General features: G+C 38.3%; 1 protein-coding gene across 6 annotated transcripts in view; it reads left to right on the top strand.

Annotated features, from left to right (window-relative positions):
- The first annotated feature begins 5,462 nt into the window (after nt 1–5,462).
- Nucleotides 5,463–19,523, top strand: part of LOC132397270 (uncharacterized) — a 255,037-nt gene continuing 240,976 nt past the window's right edge. For all 6 annotated transcript variants that reach the window (XR_009513323.1, XR_009513324.1, XR_009513325.1 and 3 more), the window contains exon 1: nt 5,463–5,619. The gene's annotated coding sequence lies outside the window, so the exon portion shown is untranslated. The remainder of the gene's footprint in view (nt 5,620–19,523) is intronic.

Genomic DNA, 19,523 nt, shown 5'->3' with positions numbered 1-19,523 from the left:
CTTTGGTGTACACCAAATACACCACATCCACTGGTTCCCCTTTATCTACCCTATATGTTATGTCCTCAAAGAACTCCAACAAATTTGTCAAACATGACTTCCCTTTTGTAAAGCCATGCTGACTTTGTCCTATTAAGCTATGTTTATCCAAATGCCCTGTTACTGCTTCCTTAATTATCGATTCCAACATTTTGCCAACCACAGATGTTAGGCTAACTGGCCTATAATTCCCAGCCTTCTGTCTATTGCCCTTTTTAAATAAAGAAGTTACATTAACATTTTTCCAATCTGCCGGGACCATTGCCGAGTCCAGCGAGTTTTGAAAAATTATCACTAATGCATCCACAATCCCGACCGCCACTTCCCTAGGATGCAAGCCATCCGGTCCAGGGGATTTATCCACCTTCAGTCCCATTGACCTTCAGTCAAATCCCTTGGTGATTTGAATCGTAGTTAGCTTCTCTCCCCCTAGAGCCCCCTGTTTATCCAGTGTTGGGATATTTTGAGTGTCCTCTACTGTAAAAATTGATACAAAATATTTGTTCAGCGTTTCCGCCTTCTCCATGTCCCCTACCATTAATTTCCCGGTCTCATCTTCTAGGGGACCAACATTTACTTTAGCCACCCTTTTTCTTTTTATGTAACTATAAAAACTCTTACTATCTGCTTTTATGTTTTTCACCAATTTACTTTCATAATCTATCTTCCCCTTCTTAATCAATCTTTTTGTTATTTGCTGCTGATCTTTAAAAGCTTCTCAATCTTCAATCTTCCCAGTAGATTTAGCTACCTTATATAACTTTCTTTTTAGTCGTATGCTTTATTTCTTTACTTAGCCACGGATAACTATTTTTTCTTTTACACCCTTTTTTCTTCAGTGGAATATATTTTTCTTAATAATTGTAAAATAACTCCTTAAATATACACCACTGATCAAGTACTGACCTACCCTTTAATCTATTTTCCCAATCCATCTTAAGCAATTCCGCTCTCATACCATCATAGTCTTCTTTATTTAAGCTCAGTACACTTGTTTAAGATCCAAACCTCTCATCCTCTAATTGAATATGGAATTCGACCATGTTATGGTCACTCATTCCAAGGGTATCCTTTACTAGGACATTTTTTATTAGTCCTGTCTCATTACACAGGACCAGATCTAAGACAGCTTGCCCTCTTGTCGGCTCAGTAATGTATTGTTCAAGGAACCCATCCCGAATACACTCAATAAACTCTTCTGCAAGGCTGCCGTGTCCGACTTAATTAGTCCAGTCAATATGAAAGTTAAAATCCCCCATAATTATAGCTGTTCCCTTATTACAAGCCCCAACTATTTCCTGATTTATGTTCCGACCAACTGAGTTACAGCTGTTTGGAGGCCTATAGACTACTCCCACCACTGCTTTTTTCCCTTTACTATTTCTTATTTCTACCCAAATTGTTTCGTTATCCTGATCCTTTGAGCCAATATCATTTCGCTTTATTGCAGTGATTTCTTGCTTTATTAACATAGCCACCCCACCTCCTTTTCCTTCTTGCCTGTCTCTCCTAATTGTTGAATACCCTTGTATGTTTAACTCCCAGTCCTGGTCACCCTGCAGCCATGTTTCTGTAATTGCCACAATATCATAACCATACGTAATTATTTGTACCGTCAACTCATCAATTTTATTCCTAATACTACGTGCATTCAAATAAAGGACTTTCAAATATGTTTGACACTTATTTCCTACCTTTTCCTTTTATACAACTTTACACTTATCTCCATACATTCTTTCCCCTCCTGACACACTCTGTCTTTTTATTCCTCCACTTTTACCTACATCCATTACCTTCTCCATTGTCTTTTTAATTATTTGCTCTCTGGAATCCACCCCCCCCCCCCCCACTAGTTAGTTTAAAGACCTCTCTGCAGCCCTAGTTATATGATTCGCCAGGACACTAACCCCAGCCCGGTTCAGGTGAAGCCCGTCCCTCCAGAACAGTTTTCTCCTGTCCCAGTACTGGTGCCAGTGTCCCAAGAAGCAAAACCCACTTCTCCCACACCAGTCTTTGAGCCACGCGTTTAATTCTCTAATTTTATTTAACCTACCCAAATTTGCTTGTGGCTCAGGTAATAATCCAGAGATTATTACCCTTGAGGTTCTGTTTTTTTAATTTGACCCCTAGCTGCTCATATTCCTGTAACAGAACTTTCTTCCTTGTCCTATCTATGTCATTAGTACCGACGTGTACTAAGACAACAGGATCCTTGCCCTCCCACTGCGTCTCTCTTGAGGAAGTAGCGTTGGGTCTCCTGATAGGGTATACCCCAGGTTATTGAGAGAGGCACAAGAAGAGATTGATAGGGCCTTGACTAATATATTCATGTCTTCTCCAGCTACAGGTGATGTTCTGGAGTACTGGTGAGTAACTAATGTTGTTCCATTATTTAAGAAATGAAACCAGAGTTAATTCTGGAAACTACAGACCGGCGAGTCTGACATCAGTGGAAGGGAAGTTACTGGAGAGGCTTCTTAGGAATAGAATTTAAGACCGTGGCCTAATTACAGACAGCCAGCATAGCTTTGTGCAGGCCAAGTCATGTCTTAGTAACTTGAGTGAATTTTTTGATAAGGTAATGAGGGTGATTGATGGAGTTAGAGCTGTGGATGTTATCCAGATGAATTTTAGTAAGGTGTTTGACAAGATCCCTCATGGGAGGTTTAATCCAGAATATATTAAGATGCATGGGATCCATAGAAACTTTGCCATTTGGATTCAGAACTGGCTTGTCCATAGAAAACAAAGGCTAGTGGGTGAAGGGATTTCTTCTAGCTGGAAGTCTGTGATAAGTGGTATTTCACAGGAATCTGTACCAGGATCTCTGCTGCTTGCGATGTATATAAATGACCTGGATGAAAATGTTGATGGGTGGGTTAGTAAGTTTGCAGATGGTACAAGGATTGGTGGTGTGCATAGTGTAGAGCAAATTTACAGCGGTATATACAATTACAGATATGGATGGACAGAAGGCAACCCAACTGAATGTGAAGTGTTGCACTTTGGTCGGTCAAATGTCAAGAGGGAATGCACTGTTAAGGGCAAGACCATTAACAGTGCTGATGAGCAGAGTGATATTTGGGACCAAGTTAATAGCCTCCTAAAAGTGCTATGCAGGTTGATAGGGAGGCCTATGGTATACTTGCCTTTGTTAGTCAAGGCATTGAGTTGAAAACTCAGGAGGTTATTTTGCAGCTTTATAACACTTTAGTTGGGCTGCATCTAGAATATTACATGCAGCTCTGGTTGTCCCATCATAGAAAAGATGTCGAGGCTTTTGAGAAGGTGCCGCAGAGTTTTACCAGGATGCTGCCTGGATTAGAGGGCATGGACAAACTTGGGTCAGAGGCTGAGGGGAGATATGATGGAGATTTATAAGATTATGTAAGGCATAGATGGAGTAGACAGTCAGTATCCTTTTCCTAAGTTTGAAACGTCTAATACTCGAGGTGAAAAGGGATCATCTCAAAGCAGATGTGAGGGATGTGATTTTTACACAGAGAGTGGTGGGTGCCAGGCTGGTAGTAGAGACAGATACTCAAGGGCGTTTTAAAAGACGTTGGATGAATGTGAAGAAATGGAAGAATGTGGACATCATGTAGGCAGAAGGGTTAGGTTAGCCACTTGATTACAAACTTAATTCATTCAGCACAACACATTGGTCTGAGTGCCTGTTTCTGTTCCTGTGCTGTAGTGTTCTAAAAGTGGTCTGTCCTGTTGACCAACACCACACACAAAATGTTGGAAGAACTCAGCAAGACAGGCAGCATCTTTGGAGGGGAATAGACAGTAGGCTTTTTGGTCTGAGGCCCCTCATCAGGACTGGAAATGAAGGGGTCAGAAGGCAGAATAAGAATATGGGGGTGGGGTGGGGGGGGGGGGGGGAAGCAGTACAAACTGGCAGGTAACTGGCAGCTGGCCTGATGATGGGTAATTAGTTCTGATGAAGGTTCTTGCCTTGAAATGTCAACTTTTTAGTCTTTTCTATAGATGCCGCCTGGCTTGCTGAGTTCCTCCGCATTTTGAGTGTGTTGCTTGGATTTCCAGCATCTGCAGATTTTTTCAACTAGACGATAGGTAAAACCAGGTGAGGGGGAAGATAGATGGAAGAAGTTTATTACTCTCTGGTCTTATTTCAGGTTTCAAGGATTTTTTTTTTGCTTTTAGATTACAAAAATGATTGTAGGTTTTTGGAGTCTACTGCAGTCCCTGCACATCATCTCAGGGGTTCCTAGGCCTAACCATCTCCATAAACAACCTTACTTCCATCATGTGTATGTATTTTCAGGGAGTTTGTTACCATTAATGTAGCTTGTTGTGAAATGTACAGACAAATACAATAAGAACCAGTCACTTCAATAAACCTGTGTGTTCACAGTTTCTTTTCAGTACTTCATGCAGGAATACTTGTTAGATAATGATGTGCTAATGGGCATAGAACAAAGAAAACTGACTTCAAACTATCATATCCTTGCATGTTTGTCTTAACATCTTAAAAAACTTAGATGGAAAGTACTTTTACTCATGTAATATACTGGATTTTTTTTACTGTTTGACAATTTAAAAATTAATGGAGCTTTACAATCTGTATCAAGAGGAGGCTAAAGGAATGGAGAAGAAAATACTATGGGTTGTCTTTAAATAAGTTGAATGTATTCATTAATGCTATTTTGAATTTAGAAACGTCAAATATCTCCTGTGTGCTTTCCCAAAACAGAATTATGTGTCCAGGGATTCCTGACTGCAATCATTTGACTGATCTGTATCCATCAAGAGTCCTTTCTAATTCATGAAAAACTGTTCCTAATTTCCATAAATCTCAAAGTAGACGTTAATAAGGCTTAAAAGCATGCTGGTTAAAAGATGATAATAGTGTTGTAGGTTGGGACTGTCATCAGAAGGGAAAGTGGCAAAGTGCTAGTTAAATCATTCTTTAACTTAAAGGCTGAAAGGCAGACATTTGTCATTAACCAGCCTTTTTACACGTTATTAGCTGTAAAGGAATACACAGCATTTTTATCTTGTATTATCTGTCATACGTGCAAGTGATGCCAAGCTCAAAGTTCTTGGTAATGTTTGGTATTGTCTAAAACAGATGTTTCTTTTCTGTTATGGCCTGGTTTAATTTTCTTCCCGTTGGAGTTCCAGGATGCATGGAACATGCCCAGTAAATACTGGATTTGAGTTGATCATAATTTGAGAGTCCAGTGTTGAATCTCAGGCACTTTTGCATATTTTACCAATCTTGGAGTTAGGTAAACAAAGTGAGCTTCAACTGTATTTTTTCTGCAGCCTAATCATTACCATTTCAAACTAAGTATCATCCTGAATGCCTTTAACTTAATGAATCGTTAAATCGGGAAAGTTAACATGCTCATTTTAGTAACTGGATAATTCCTGGAATGTGTGCTGCAGTTTATGGTTTGCATAACTTTAGCACTGTGTTGGAAGTTTCTCCACTTCGGCTGAACCTCAGGATCAAGCATGTCGGTCCTTTCTCAGATGGAAAATGTTATTCCAATGTGGCACCCACAGTCTGTTCCATGGATGAGGGAGGAGATCTAATAAGTCAGATTGGTAAGAACATTTGGAAGATGTGTGTTCTTGTGCAATTTGCACTGACCGTCTGAATGGATTTCAGGTTAAAATACCATCCCAAATGCTCCCCCTCCATTTTGAGTATTATGGGTAAGGGATTTCCACAAGTTGGCCTACTTCAAAAGGTAGAACTCCAATAAGTTAAGGATGGAACAAAAATCATATACATATAGAACAATGAAAATTTCTTTCCTACCTGAAAAGAAATACTATTGTTCCAGCCAAGTAGGCAGAATATGTTATTAAATTAAATGTGGAATTTTGAGTCCTGTTGTAAGTCCTGTTTGTGTGAGAATTGACACTAGGGTGAATGGTTGCTTCTGAATGAAGTTTATGAATTAATTAATATAAAGAAGCGAAGTGCGATATAAATTCCCTTTAAATGATGTCATACTAAAATAAGTGAAAAAACAATATTTTAAAGAGCTATTCTACCCAATGTCTCAACGGTAATCCACTATATGGTATGATGTCAAGCCATATGAACTGAAAGGTTCAGTGCTTATTCTCTGTTGTGAACTCTCAGAATTAGTTTTATTATCAGTCATTGTGCTTGGTATCCAGAATCATGAGTACAATGTATTCTAGCATTGCTGTCTATGTGATCCTGAACATTTATATATACATTTCAAGAAGACAACAGCATTTATTGGTGAGAATTATACGCAATGGACAGCTTTTTGTGAGATCACATATACTGACGGAGGTGCACTACAATTGAGAAAAACCAAGGGAAGAAAATTGAAAGGAAAACTAAAGGAGAAGAAAAACAATTAAGTTGCTTTAATATTGAATTTGAGTGATTTCTATTAGGAGTGTGTATCTTAATGCACTATCTGATTAATTCATTAGCAAGATGTTTAGTGAGATTTTTCACAACTTGGAATTGGAAATTGAATTGGTTTATTATATTGTTTCATGTACCGATGTACCAAGCTTGCCTTCCGTGCAGTTCATACAGATCATATTATTACACAATGCATTGAAATGAAACCGGGTAAAACAATAATAGAAAGCAAAATAAATTGTTGCAGCTCCAGTGAAAGTGCTGTGCTGGTAAACCACAAGGTGCAACGTTCTCAACACTGTTGATGTGAACGGAAGTACGAGCACTGCCCTGTTTCTGAAGTTAATGACAAGACCTTTTTATCAGTTGGTTATTTGGTCAGGTGCCCATTGAATTAATTCAATAACCTCATCCCTCTTGTTTGCAACCTGAGTAATGATGAAAGCAGAAACTTGTAGACATATTCAACAGTTTAGGCCACATTTATAGAGAGAGATATAGAGTTAACACTTAACACCCTTTCATCAGATCAAGGATAAATTAAAATCAAACAAGCAGAAAAAGGGTGGAGATTGAGAGAACAAACAGAATGTCTGTGATACTGTTGAGAGCAAAAGAGATTGAGGGGTTCTTGCACTGGATGAGAGATGACGATGAAGGCTTGTTAATTGAACTGACGTGTCTGGAGATGCAAATAGGTGGAGATAAATGCAAATGGAAGCAGACAGTAATGAAGAAAAATAATAAAATGTTGCAATACTTTGCATATGCTGGAAACCTGGAGAAAGAAACGTACAAATTAGCTTTACAGCTTGGTGACCTTTCATCAGAAGTGGAAATTGTTGAGTCCAGGGGTGAAAGTAGTCTGATCAGAAATGACATACTGTTCCTCAAGCTTGCTCTGAGTAATTTTGGAACAATGTGAAAGAAAAGAGGATCAAATTTGGAGGAGAATAGAAAAATGCAAGTTCAAGTACAAATTGCTTTTGTTGTCATTTCGACCATAAACTCCCGGTACAGTACACAGTAAAAATGAAACAATGTTCCTCCAGGACCCTGGTACTACATGAAACAACACAAAACCTCACTAGACTATGTGAGACAGCACAACCCTACACTAGACTATGTAAAACAACATAAAAACTGCACTAGACTATCGACCTGCACAGGGCTATATTAAGTGCACAGAACAGTGCAGGGCAGTACGATAATTAATGAATAAGACAATAAGCACAGTAGTGGACGAATTACAATATCAGTCTAGACCCTGAGTATTGAGGAATCTAATGACTTAGGGGAAGAAACTGTTACACAGTCTGGTCGTGAGAGCCCAAATGCTTTGGTACCTTTTGCCAGATGGCAGGAGGGAGAAGAGTTTGTGTGAGGGGTGCGTGGGGTCCGTCAAAATGCTGTTAGCTTTGCGGGTGCTGTGTGTGATGTAGATGTCTGAAACATGGGAAGACAGAACCCGATGATCTTCTCAGCTGACCTCACTATCCGCTGCAAGGTCTTGCAATCCGAGATGGTGCAATTCCTGAACCAGGCAGTGATGCAGCTGCTCAGGATGCTCTCAATACATCCTCTGTAGAATGTGGTGAAGATGGGGGGGTGGGGGGTGGGAGATGGCAGCTCTGTGAAATGCTGCCTAACCTGCTGAATATTTCTCCAACATAGAACAGAAAACATTATGTACACCAATTGCAGAACATTAAACTGCCAGACCTTCAAGTGAATCATCTACTAATGAAAATTGTTGCTGTCAGTTGTCACAAAGGAAAGCAGTTATTTCATATCTCTGCTGATGGAAGTCATTTGGATGTGAAAGTAGGAATGAAACTAGATAAAAAGGTATTAAAAATTAACATGGCATAAATTCAAACCACAAATAAGAATATATCAGCTACAAGTCTGATTAGATTCCAGCACTTCCCTGCTACTCATGTCTGTAATTACCCTTGACTCTCTTTGTCCTTTCATAAATAGTTGGACTATTTCTAATCTGTGTTATCTGATCTAGAATCAATGAGATTTTGTAAGATTACAACCAGTGGTTGCATTAATTCCAAAGTCATCTCATTCCATTCCTTGGGATATAAGTCATCAGGTCTTTAGTCTTTTTAAATTTCAGTTCTTTTAATTTTATTGATCCATTTAGTATTCTGATAACTTTTTCAGCCCCTCACACCTGCTTTAAACCTATAGTTCTCCACTACTTCAGGGAGATTTTCTGTGCTTTTTCCATGAGGACAAACACAAAATATTTGTTTAATTTCCCATTATTCCCCTTTTCTTCGTTATGATTTTCTTTTATAAATATATAGCAGACCCACATTAAATTTTACTCAACATTCTTATCTGTTGAAGTGTCTCCATTTATTTTGGCATTTCTTGATTATTTACAATCCATTTTCCCTTTACTTATAAATGTATTGTTCCTCCTTTGTTGAATTCTGAACTTCTCCCAATGATCAAACTTGATGCTCTTTTGGGTAGCCTCGTATGTCTTTTCTTCTGATCTGATACTTTCTTTATCTCTTCATTATCTGCATGTGGACCAATTTTACTGTTGGAATTTTTGGTATTGAAGTGGTTTACATAGAGGTAAGCTATGTATTAATTCCTTTACTATTAGTCACTGACTGTTTACTGGCAGATATTTTAATGTAGTTTCCCACTCTACCGTAGCCAACTCCTGCCTCATATATTTGTCCAATAAAGTTCCATTTATCTGGCAATGTTGGCACTTTAGTACTGGTCTAGCAAATTTCTGAACTTTGAATTTACTTTACTAAAACATAGGTGCTCCATAGTAGAAAGGTAAGTGTCACAGTCAACCTGGTAGGCTTATCGGAAACAAGGTCCGCAGAAGTTTATGAGGAGAATGGAAGCTGGGATTCTGGTGAATGACAGGGGAGCACTGGTTACCAGGGAACTAGTGTGTGAATGGAGAAGATGACAAACATAACTTGGTGAGCTGAATGCTTGGGATTTCCTACAGTTAAAATAGCAATGATGAGAATTTTACTGTAGTTGCATAGTTCAACTTTAAGGTCCTGGTTTCAGATTGAATGATATCATTTCTAACCCTTATATAAAGACCTATCATATTAAGATCACTCTTCCTTAAGGTCACCCTAAATACCAATTTATTAATTTACTACTCTCTAGTGCACTGTTGGTCTGAAGCAGTTTATTTATGTGTTGGTTCTTGACATATTAATGGAGAATACCAGCTTTAACAAACTTAATGTACTTGACCTTCACTTTTATTATTAATTTGCTTTGTCTGCTCTATAAATAGAATGAAGTTCCTCGTGTCCATTGTATTACTGTTATTTGCATTTCTAAGTTCTTGCTTTACACTATGCCCTATATTTTCTTCACAGTTTGGAGTCTATAGAAATCAACCACACCCACCCCCACCAATATTTTTTGCCTTTTACTTTTTCTTGGCCCCATTCAGACTGATTCTATTTCTTAATATTCTGAGCTATCATCTTTCTACTGTCTTTACCTCAAGACCTTCTACAGGGGCACCATTGAAGGCATACAGACTGGCTGCATCACGGCCTGGTACAGAAACTGCACCAACCTTGATCACTGGGCACTTCAGAAAGGGTATGGACAGCCTAGCTCTCTCCCCTGAGGACATTTACATCAGCAGGTGCTGAAAGAAGGCCTGGAAGATCACTGGGGACACCCGTCACCCCAACCATAAACTGCTTCAGCTGCTTCCGTCTGGTAAACGGTACCACAGCATAAAAGTAAGGATCGACAAGCTACGGGACAGCTTCTTTCTACAAGCCATTAGACTTATAAATTCACATCTTTGTACATTGCAACAGAGTCATAACACAAAGATTTTTACTCGTTCATGTTGTGGGATGGATGTAAGTTTCAAGTAATAAGAACATAAGAAATAGGAGCAGGAGTAGGTAATCTGGCCCATTGAGCCTGCCCCGCCATTCAATAAGATCATGGCTGATCTGTCCATAAACTCAGCTTCAGCTACCTACCTTTTCCCCATAACCCTTAATTCCTCTACTATGTAAAAATCTGTCTATCTGTATCTTAAATATATTTAGTGAAGAAGCCTCAACTGCTTCCCTGGGCAGAGAATTCCACAGATTCAACATTCTCGGGTAAATCAGTTTCTCCTAATCTCCGTCCTAAGTCTTCTCCCCTGAATCTTGAGGCAATGTCCCCTAGTTCTAGTCTCACCTACCAATGGAAACAACTTTTCTATTTTTATCTTATCTATCACTTCCAAAATAGAACCATAGAACACTATTCCCAGTACAGGCCCTTTAGCCCTCCATGTTGTGCGGACCCATATAATCCTTAAAAAAACAGTACTAAACCCACACTACCCAAAACCCTCTATTTTTCTTTCATCCATGTGCCTGTCCAAGAGGCTCTAAATTCCCCTAATGTTTTAGCCTCCACCACCATCCCTGGCAAGTCATTCCAGGTACTCACAACCCTCTGTGTAAAAAAAACTTACCCCTGATGTCTCCCCTAAACTTCCCTCCCTTAATTTTGTAAATATGCCCTCCGCTGTTTGCAATAAGAAAGCCCTTAACTCTGAGTGGAGTCATTGGGACACCGTCGTGATGGTGTTTTTTTCTAGCAGGCTTTCTTGTTTTTACGAGGCTGAGTTGCTAGCTCGTCACTCAACCCAGCACGAATGAAAGCGTGTAAGGAAGCCGGCTGGATTCGAACTCGGGAGCCTTCGCTCCAAAGCCTGCCGCTGATGTCACTACGATATTTTGTGAAATTTTGTATGTTTCTATAAGATCCCCTCTCATTCTTCTGAATTCCAGAGAGTATAGTCTCAGGAGACTCAATCTCTCCTCATAGCTTAACCCCTTCATCCCTGGATCAACCTGGTCAACCTCCTCTGCACTGCCTCCGAAGCCAGTATATCCTTCCTCAAGTACGGAGACCAGAGCTGCACACAGTACTCCAGGTGCGGCCTCACCAGTACCATGTATAGTTGCAGCATGACCTCCCTGCTCTTGAATTCAATCCCTCTGGCAATGAAGGCCAACATTCCGTTTGCCTTCTGAATAACCTGTTGCAACTGCAAGCCAACTTTTTGCGATTATTGCACAAGCACTCCCAAGTCCCTCTGACCAACAGCATGCTGCAATCTTTCACCATTTAAATAATAATCTGCTCTTCTATTCTAATTAGAATTCTGAATTCTATTTCTATTTCTTTATCATCAGCCTAACCCTATTTCTTCTCTAAGATACGTATCCTCAATTATTTAATTCCAAAATTTATTCACTCTGCAACCATAGTAATAGCCATTATAGTTATTAACCTGCCCCTATTTATTTCTGCTGTGCTATTAAATCCCCTTTCTCGCTAAAAGTACTGCATGCATTCAAAAATAAAATCTTCAGTGTCATCCCTTTATAATTTCTCCCTGTTTTAACTCTAATAACAGATTCTGGATATAATTTTCCTTTCTGTACTCCTGTGCTATAAATTAGTACTTTTTTTAACTTCCTAGATAATCCCTCACTTCACCCTGCCCTCTCCCCTTTGTTAGTTTATGCTTTATGTAGGGCCCCAGTTACTTGGTTCACTAGGACAATTAAACTGATGCCCATACCAAGAGTGCAGCAACATTTATTCCAGTTCTGGTATCAGAATCCCATGAGGGGAAATCTATTTCTCTCACAGAAAACTTTGCAAAACAGATTCAGCTTTGTGATCTTGTTGGAACAATGCCAGTTTGTATGTGATCCAGGGATTATTACCTTTTTCTGGGATTCCTTTAAGTTTGGACCTAGGTGCTCACACTCCTCCAGTAGAATCGTCTCCTTTGTCTTATCTATGTTTTTTGGTTGCCACATGGGTCAAAACAGCTCAGTCCTTCCCTTCCAAATACAATTTCTCATGCAGTCCCAACAAGATTTCCTCAACTGTGGTGTCAAGCACAAACTTTGGACCCCACACTTACAGCTTCAGAGAGCAGTTTCCATCCCCTGAAACACAGTGTCTCCTGTGTCCCATGAGGAATTCTCTTCTTGGTTCTCCTACTTCGCAGTGCTGTGGTCAATTTGCTTTTGAATGGGATCAGATCTGTCTGCATCAATGTAGTCACGATAAATGAATTGATTTTTAATATTGTGGGCCATATCTTGTTGACAGCATACTCAGTGCTCACCACTGAACTACATAGCATGTATAGTGCTACACTGATCATCTGATGTCAACCAAAGCCAACCCGCATGAAATTGGAGAGGACTTACTTGGCAGCAGGACCTTATGTAGTACACCCGCCATCTTTTAATGCAGGTCAGAACTAGTCCTACACACAAACCAATTCAGAAAAATATTTAGCTCCTCCATCTGCTATGCCCCTTGTCTTTAATACATGTCATTTCTGTCAGGGACCTGGATTATATTGATAAATCCCAAAAATACTCCAAATCCTGGTCATTGACACAAAGGACACATTTCACTGTGTGTTTTGATGTACACATAACAAATAAAGCTAATCTTTCATTTTTATCTTATTAATTAAAAGATGTAAGAATCTTTGTAATCACATCTTTAATGTCTGTTAGACAGATCCTCTCCATTCAAACAAATGTATGTAGCTACTGTTCCACAGCAGAATAAACTTGATAATCTGGTTCCAATCAATATGGAAGTCACAATGCAATGATTTATAGTACAGCAATAGGTGGAACTATTTTTGGAGTAAATGTAAATTTTCTGTTAACTTACTAATAGCAACCCAGGAAGTTAATGTAGATTCATCATGACTTGAGATGGCAATTAATGTCAATCCGTGAAAACAATTGGTGATTCACCTCTTTAAGCACGATAAAAAAAATAACAATTCTGAGATAAATGAGTATCTGAGAAAAACTGCAGATGCTGGGAAAAGACATTGGGAACATGTAGCTGTGGAGAGACAAACAGAAATGTTTCCAGAACTATCTGCTTACAATTCTGTACTCCACGCCCGAAAACAGCATGTTCAACCACTGAAGTGTCATACAGAAATATGTTTCAATATGCTCACAGTAAATCATCTGACAGTCTAATTATGCAATATACTATTATATAAAATGCTTTATACAATATATGTTGATTACTGGTGGCATGTAAATTGCTGTGGCATCATATATCAGTGCATTACTCTGAATAAACATAGCAGAAATGCTGAGAATGTACATGGAAAAATGGTCTCTTGATTGACAAGTAAGATGATGCTTGGCTTAGGAATCTTAGGTATCAGCTCATTTAACAAAGAGAGTTCATACTATCTGTTGTCTCCTGTTAATGGTTTTTGGTTATCTCTGGCATTTCAGCTTTATCTGCCCAAGAAAGCTCTGAAGGAGTGCTACAATGGTGTAGGTGTCATCTTTCGGCTGGGCTAGTGAACATAAGCGATGCCTCAGCTGGGTGTAGGACATTTCATTAAGCTATCTTGAAGAATAGAAGTGGAATTATCCTCAGTGCCTTGGGCAATATTTATCAATCAGTATTTCTTTTAATAAAAATGATGTTTTGCATATTGTCACTTAGCTATTTCTGGGAGCTTTGTGAATACATTAGTTGATTATTCTTGCTTTACAACAAGGGCACTTTATTAGCAGTACAATTCTTTGGAATATAGTGAAAGGAAGTAAATAATGCATTTTTCTCATTTCCATCTATTTATGAACATGAATTCAATTGACAGAATCTCACTTTAAGAATGTATGCTTACTTTGAAGTACCAATGTATTCATTTTCCTGTAATTGCTGATTTGATGCAACATTCGCATTTGTGAAATAATTAATTTTTCTTCTGCAACAAAGAACGCCTTAAAATATAAATTTTATTTTAATACTGCACAATTTTGTTCTTACCTGCATCAATATTGTATTACAATAAATTAGCCTATGTCAATTGCTTCTTTCTGCTTGGAGAAGACTGATATGGACTACTTTCTGATTAATTTATTACAATATTAATATGCTGGTGATGGTATGTGTAATGCTCTGTGTCCATTTTAAAACTGGCCTGCATTCTAACTGAATGTTTTTAAAAGTGTTGCTTCCCCAGAACTTTATTTTTTGTTTATGATAGACTGCTTGAAGCCGAACACAATTTGAGACTACTTATATCACATAGGAATTTAGAGAAACAAGAAATTAACTTTTATTGAATATAATATGTTTAATTGCATAATGGTGCTGATGCTTTGCAATAGTTCAGCTAAGCTAAAAATGTTTTATTGATGATTTTCATTTGTACTCAGTGTCTGAGGCTTCTTGCTTAAGTGCCCAACAATAATCAGTCAGGATTGATAGATTCTGGTTGCCCATGACTGCAATGTCCTGGTGAAACTTTTCACCATGCTCAACAATGACAGCACCAAGATTGTAGCGAAGTCTATGTGGGAATGCAGAAAATGAATCTTTAGTGACATACTGCACTCAATGGTTTCATATTCTTGAAGCATGTTATCAACCAGCTGCACTTAGTTTGGTTCTCTGTGGTTGCCGAGAAAATTTTCAACAACATCATTGAATGCCTTTCATGCAATTTTCTCCAGTTCCACTAGAATTACTTCAAATTGCCTGTCATTGATGATCTGTTTGATTTGTGGACCAAAAAATGCTCTCCTTAATTATGGCATCAGTTATTCTGGGAAACATCTGTCTCATATATATAAAAATCTTTTCTAGAATTTTATAGCATTTCTATGGTCTCTTGCCATGCTGTGTCCACCCTACCTAAACATGCCCAGGAGTGCCTGGACAAGATAGAAAACTTTTCAGCTTAAATTGTGGGCAACATTTTAATTGTCTGGAATTATGAATTAAAGTAACAGATACAGGTGATTTCAAAAACAAAAGTTTGTGGTAGGGAAATTTCATGGTGATCTTCATGATTAGCAGCCCAAAATCCAAAAGATACAACCAAAAGTATTCTTTGTTGTCCAGTGAACATTGCATCGTTGTGTCAAGTGCAGTGATAAACACACCAAGGGCCTAACTACCTGGATTCCATACACATTCAGAAATAAGTTTTGGAAAAAGTAGTTCAAATGATATTCAATTTTATTCTTTATGCTAAACTTGTCAGAAATTGATTTGTCTCAGCATTTAAAAAATGAACATGAGGAAGAATAGGTGATTTGAGTTGAAATGGGCAAAAAATCTTCTCTGAAGTAGTTTTTTAAGCAGACATATTTCCTTTTATATTTCTGTCATTGTTTTTAAGATAATTATTACATTGCAGATCAGGCTTTCAAAGAAATATTTCTCAGCATTTAAAAAAGTAGACATTTTCCAGATTTTACAGCTAGAACTATTGGCCTGATAGCACACAAATGGTTTCTTTAAAAGGGTGATTTTGTTATTCAAATTCTTCCTACATCATTTAATGTACAAAATTTCATATGAATGTTGCTGTAGTAACATTTCTTATAGTTAAGATATTTTTTCCTCCCATTATGGTTAAAATTATGTCACATGCTGTAAATTCCTGTAGAAGCACTGTTTTCTAATATAAAAAAGCTCTTTGCATATTCAATATTTTAAGCAGTACCCAAGTCTTATTAAAAATGAATGACATTATATGTTTAAATTGTCAGTGGCATCGTGTGTCCTGAAACGGCTTTAATAGCCAAATATTGGTCATTAGATAATAAGGGTTGATAGAACTATAGGGGCAAAATGTAAAAATGCTTGTATCGATTAGACAGCATCTTAATAATGAGAGTATGGGCCTAGGGATGAAAGCCATGGATCATTTTGACAATTCAGCCTTAGATCGTGCATGAGACAGTGCAGGGACAATTAATCCCTCTGAGCTGCAAATCGCAAGCAAAGTAGTTGCAGCTCATTATCAGCTGACCTTGCTAAATGGCTTTGCAAGGGCTTGTGACCTTCCTGGATTTGAAAAGTTTGCAAAGCTGTAGTGGGAACAATTTGTTGCTAGAATTAGGAAACTGAGCAACCTTTAAAGACAATGTAGGAGGTCAAGTGGGTTTGTTTGGCTTGATCTTCATGTTGTTTCCCGCTGTGGCTCAAATTACTGAATTCTCGAAATAAAATTCTCATTCAATAAAGATACAACTGTAAATTTCAAATAAAAGGCAAAAGAAAAGAAAGGATCAAATTATAAAGTGTTTTGCATAAGTTGAATAAAATGTGTGTGCTCTGTGATTCCTTGCGACCCTTCCCCCACCTATATATACAGGAGGTTGATTCAACTCAGCTCATTAGCTGGGATGTATTGAAATTAGCTGCCAGGACCTAACATATAATAATTTATTGTGTTTTGTGGTTAAGCTGTCAGAGATCTACATTGTTTTCTAAACCACCCTTGTGGCTAGATCAAGGGGATAACTTTTATTCTGAAATCTCCTTGCATTGTCATCAATAACTTCTGATCATTCTCTTTGTTACTTACTTAAATTGTTGCAAATTCACAAACAATGCAGGTAATATATATACATATACACATAAAATACATGCCACATACTTAAGTACTTCAAAGAAGGTCAGGTTTTTTCTCCACCTCAGATGGATGCTGAGTGCTGGAGTTAATTTGAAGTTGTGAACCTAGTAATTACTCTTCAAATCTTCCCAAAATGTTATATTGCTTTCACTAAGCTTGCCAACCTGCTCCCTTCCCCTTCCTGCTCTCAGCTTGTTGTTACCTTTACAATCAATTCTGTTTAAAATATCTGCTGTTGCAATAATCGTGTGTAAAATCGGGGGGTGGGGGGGGGGGGGCGAAGGAAGTGCAATGGCCAGAGAATGTGTGGGGTATTTGTGTATAGTTATGTAAATAAGCCATGTCATCACAAGAAGTATATTCATGATGTAAAAAGCTTACCTAGAGGATTCCTTCTGTTAACGTTACAATAAAACCAGTTCTATAAAGGTTCTATGACCTATGATCCTGTAAATAGAACTTAACTGCATTCCAGCAATATTGAGTCCACTGTAGGGTACTTTACAATTGGCAAAAGGAGATCAGAAGTGGCAAGAAAAGATCTTTGTCTTAAATGTCCATGTTTAGAGCAATGTTCTTACTTCTTAGTTGCAGAAATGGAAGCAAGTAAGGCAGAAAATGGACTTCTGAGTCCATTTCCAGCCGGTCTTGTTGGTCAGATTTAAACAGGAGCTCCAGGCAGCCATGTGAAGACAGCAGTCATTCTTAAATCTGCATTAACTGATTATTGAGCCAAATTAAAGCAAGGAAGGTGGTGCAAATCTGTAGCCCGTGGAACAGGCAGCTTGTGAATTGTGACACTGTTTAAATGGGAAAAGAAAGGGACTGCAGCTCAAGCACAATGAGACATTCCTGGAAGCTTCAGGGTGTACAAAAAGGCATGTGAAGCATTGCAATCTTGCATGGAGCAAACAGAGAATTTTCATGGCCAATAATATTCCTGAGATTGAAAGCTACCGTGAGGGAATGTAGCAAACCATATTACAAAATTGGTTCAGAGGTGTATTGCACTCTCTAACGTAGAAACTCCACAGATATCTCATTTTAGATGTAGTTCAGAGTTTGAAGTAATGTATCAACCTAGACTAAAATAAAATACCTAAGAGCTATAAACTTTGCAATGAATTAAAACTTGTACAAAACTTTTAGTAATTATATTGACAAAATGAAAGACCTATTAAAGGATTCCCATTTTGGAGATTTCTTTGGAGACTTTCCAAAGGTTGATGTGTGGTTGAAGAGAATAAAATATCTAGTCAAAGTTTTTCAATACGACAAGTCTTACATTTTATGTGGCAACTAGGATTGTAACCTCTAAGAGATGACAGCCATGAGTACAAAAGTTCTCCATCCTGTGTAAGATATAGACCATAAGACATAGGAGCAGAATTAGGCCATTCAGCTTATTCAGTCTGCTCCACCATTCATTCCACCATGCTGGATATATTATCCCTCTGAACTTCATTCTTTGCCCTTCACTCTAAAACATTTGACATCTTACTAACAAGAACCTATCAAACTCCGCTTTAAATATACTTAATGACTTGGCCTCCACAGCTGTCTGGCAAATGAATTCCATAGATTTACCATCCTCTGGATAAAGAAATACCTCTCCATCTCTGTTCTAAAGGGATATCCTTCTATGCCAGGTCCAACTTACAAAGTTTTGGTCTTGAGCCAAGGACAGAATCATAAGATTGTTAGTGCCATGTTATTGTGATAGATATATTGATAGCCATTTTTCACTTTGAAAAGTCTAGGCATTACTCATGTTGAAAGAAAGGGCACATAGCTAAGATGAAATCTCAAAGATCAAACATTAATACTGAGGAAACAATTTCTCTTAAAATTTCACCAAAGGGATATCTGCACGTAATTATAACCACTACAGATAATACAGCATTTATCTTCTATGGCAGCAGTGTTTCCTGTGTAGTTGCAGCTAATTCCATCATGGGCTCAATACACCCCACCATTGAGGATGTGTTCAAGAGCTGGTGCCACAAGAAACGGCAACAGTCTTTAAAGAACATCTGGGACATGGCCCCTTACTGTTACCACCAACAGGGAGAAGATATAGGAGCCTGAAGTCCCAGAGTGAAAGTTTTAAGGACAGCTTCTCCCCTCTTCCATCAGATTTGTGAAGAGTCTGTGACCCATGCCCAGTTTATTTATTTTTATGTCTTGTACTGCACGGCTGCTGCAAAATAAATTGTACGTTAGTGTTAATAAAACTGATTCTGATTCTGAAGCAACTCGAGTGTCAGATAAAAGGATTTTAGCATCACATATCTGATTGAGATTGGAGATTCAGATTCAGATTTATTTATCACATGTACAATACGTACATCAAAATACCCAGTGAAACACTTGAGCAGAAAAAAGGTTGCAGCAGCGTAATAGAGCTTTGACCAGCGAACAGAGCAAATTAAAGGAAGGCGGGCAAGTGCAACGGCCATCGTCTGAGTGGACAGAGTCTGAGTGGTGATCTTGAGGCTTTAGCTCTTCAAGGCTTCAGTCAGAAGAAATCAAAGAAAAGAAAAGCTCAAGACTAAGTTTCTTTTCTCTTTTCCTTCTTTATATCTGCTTAGCTTGGGCAAGAGAGACAACAGG

This window comes from Hypanus sabinus, chromosome 7 (genome assembly GCF_030144855.1).
Source record: "Hypanus sabinus isolate sHypSab1 chromosome 7, sHypSab1.hap1, whole genome shotgun sequence".
NCBI classification, from domain to species: Eukaryota; Metazoa; Chordata; class Chondrichthyes; order Myliobatiformes; family Dasyatidae; genus Hypanus; species Hypanus sabinus.
The sequence above is the reverse complement of the archived record's forward strand: the minus strand, read 5'-3'. Positions and strand labels throughout refer to the sequence as shown.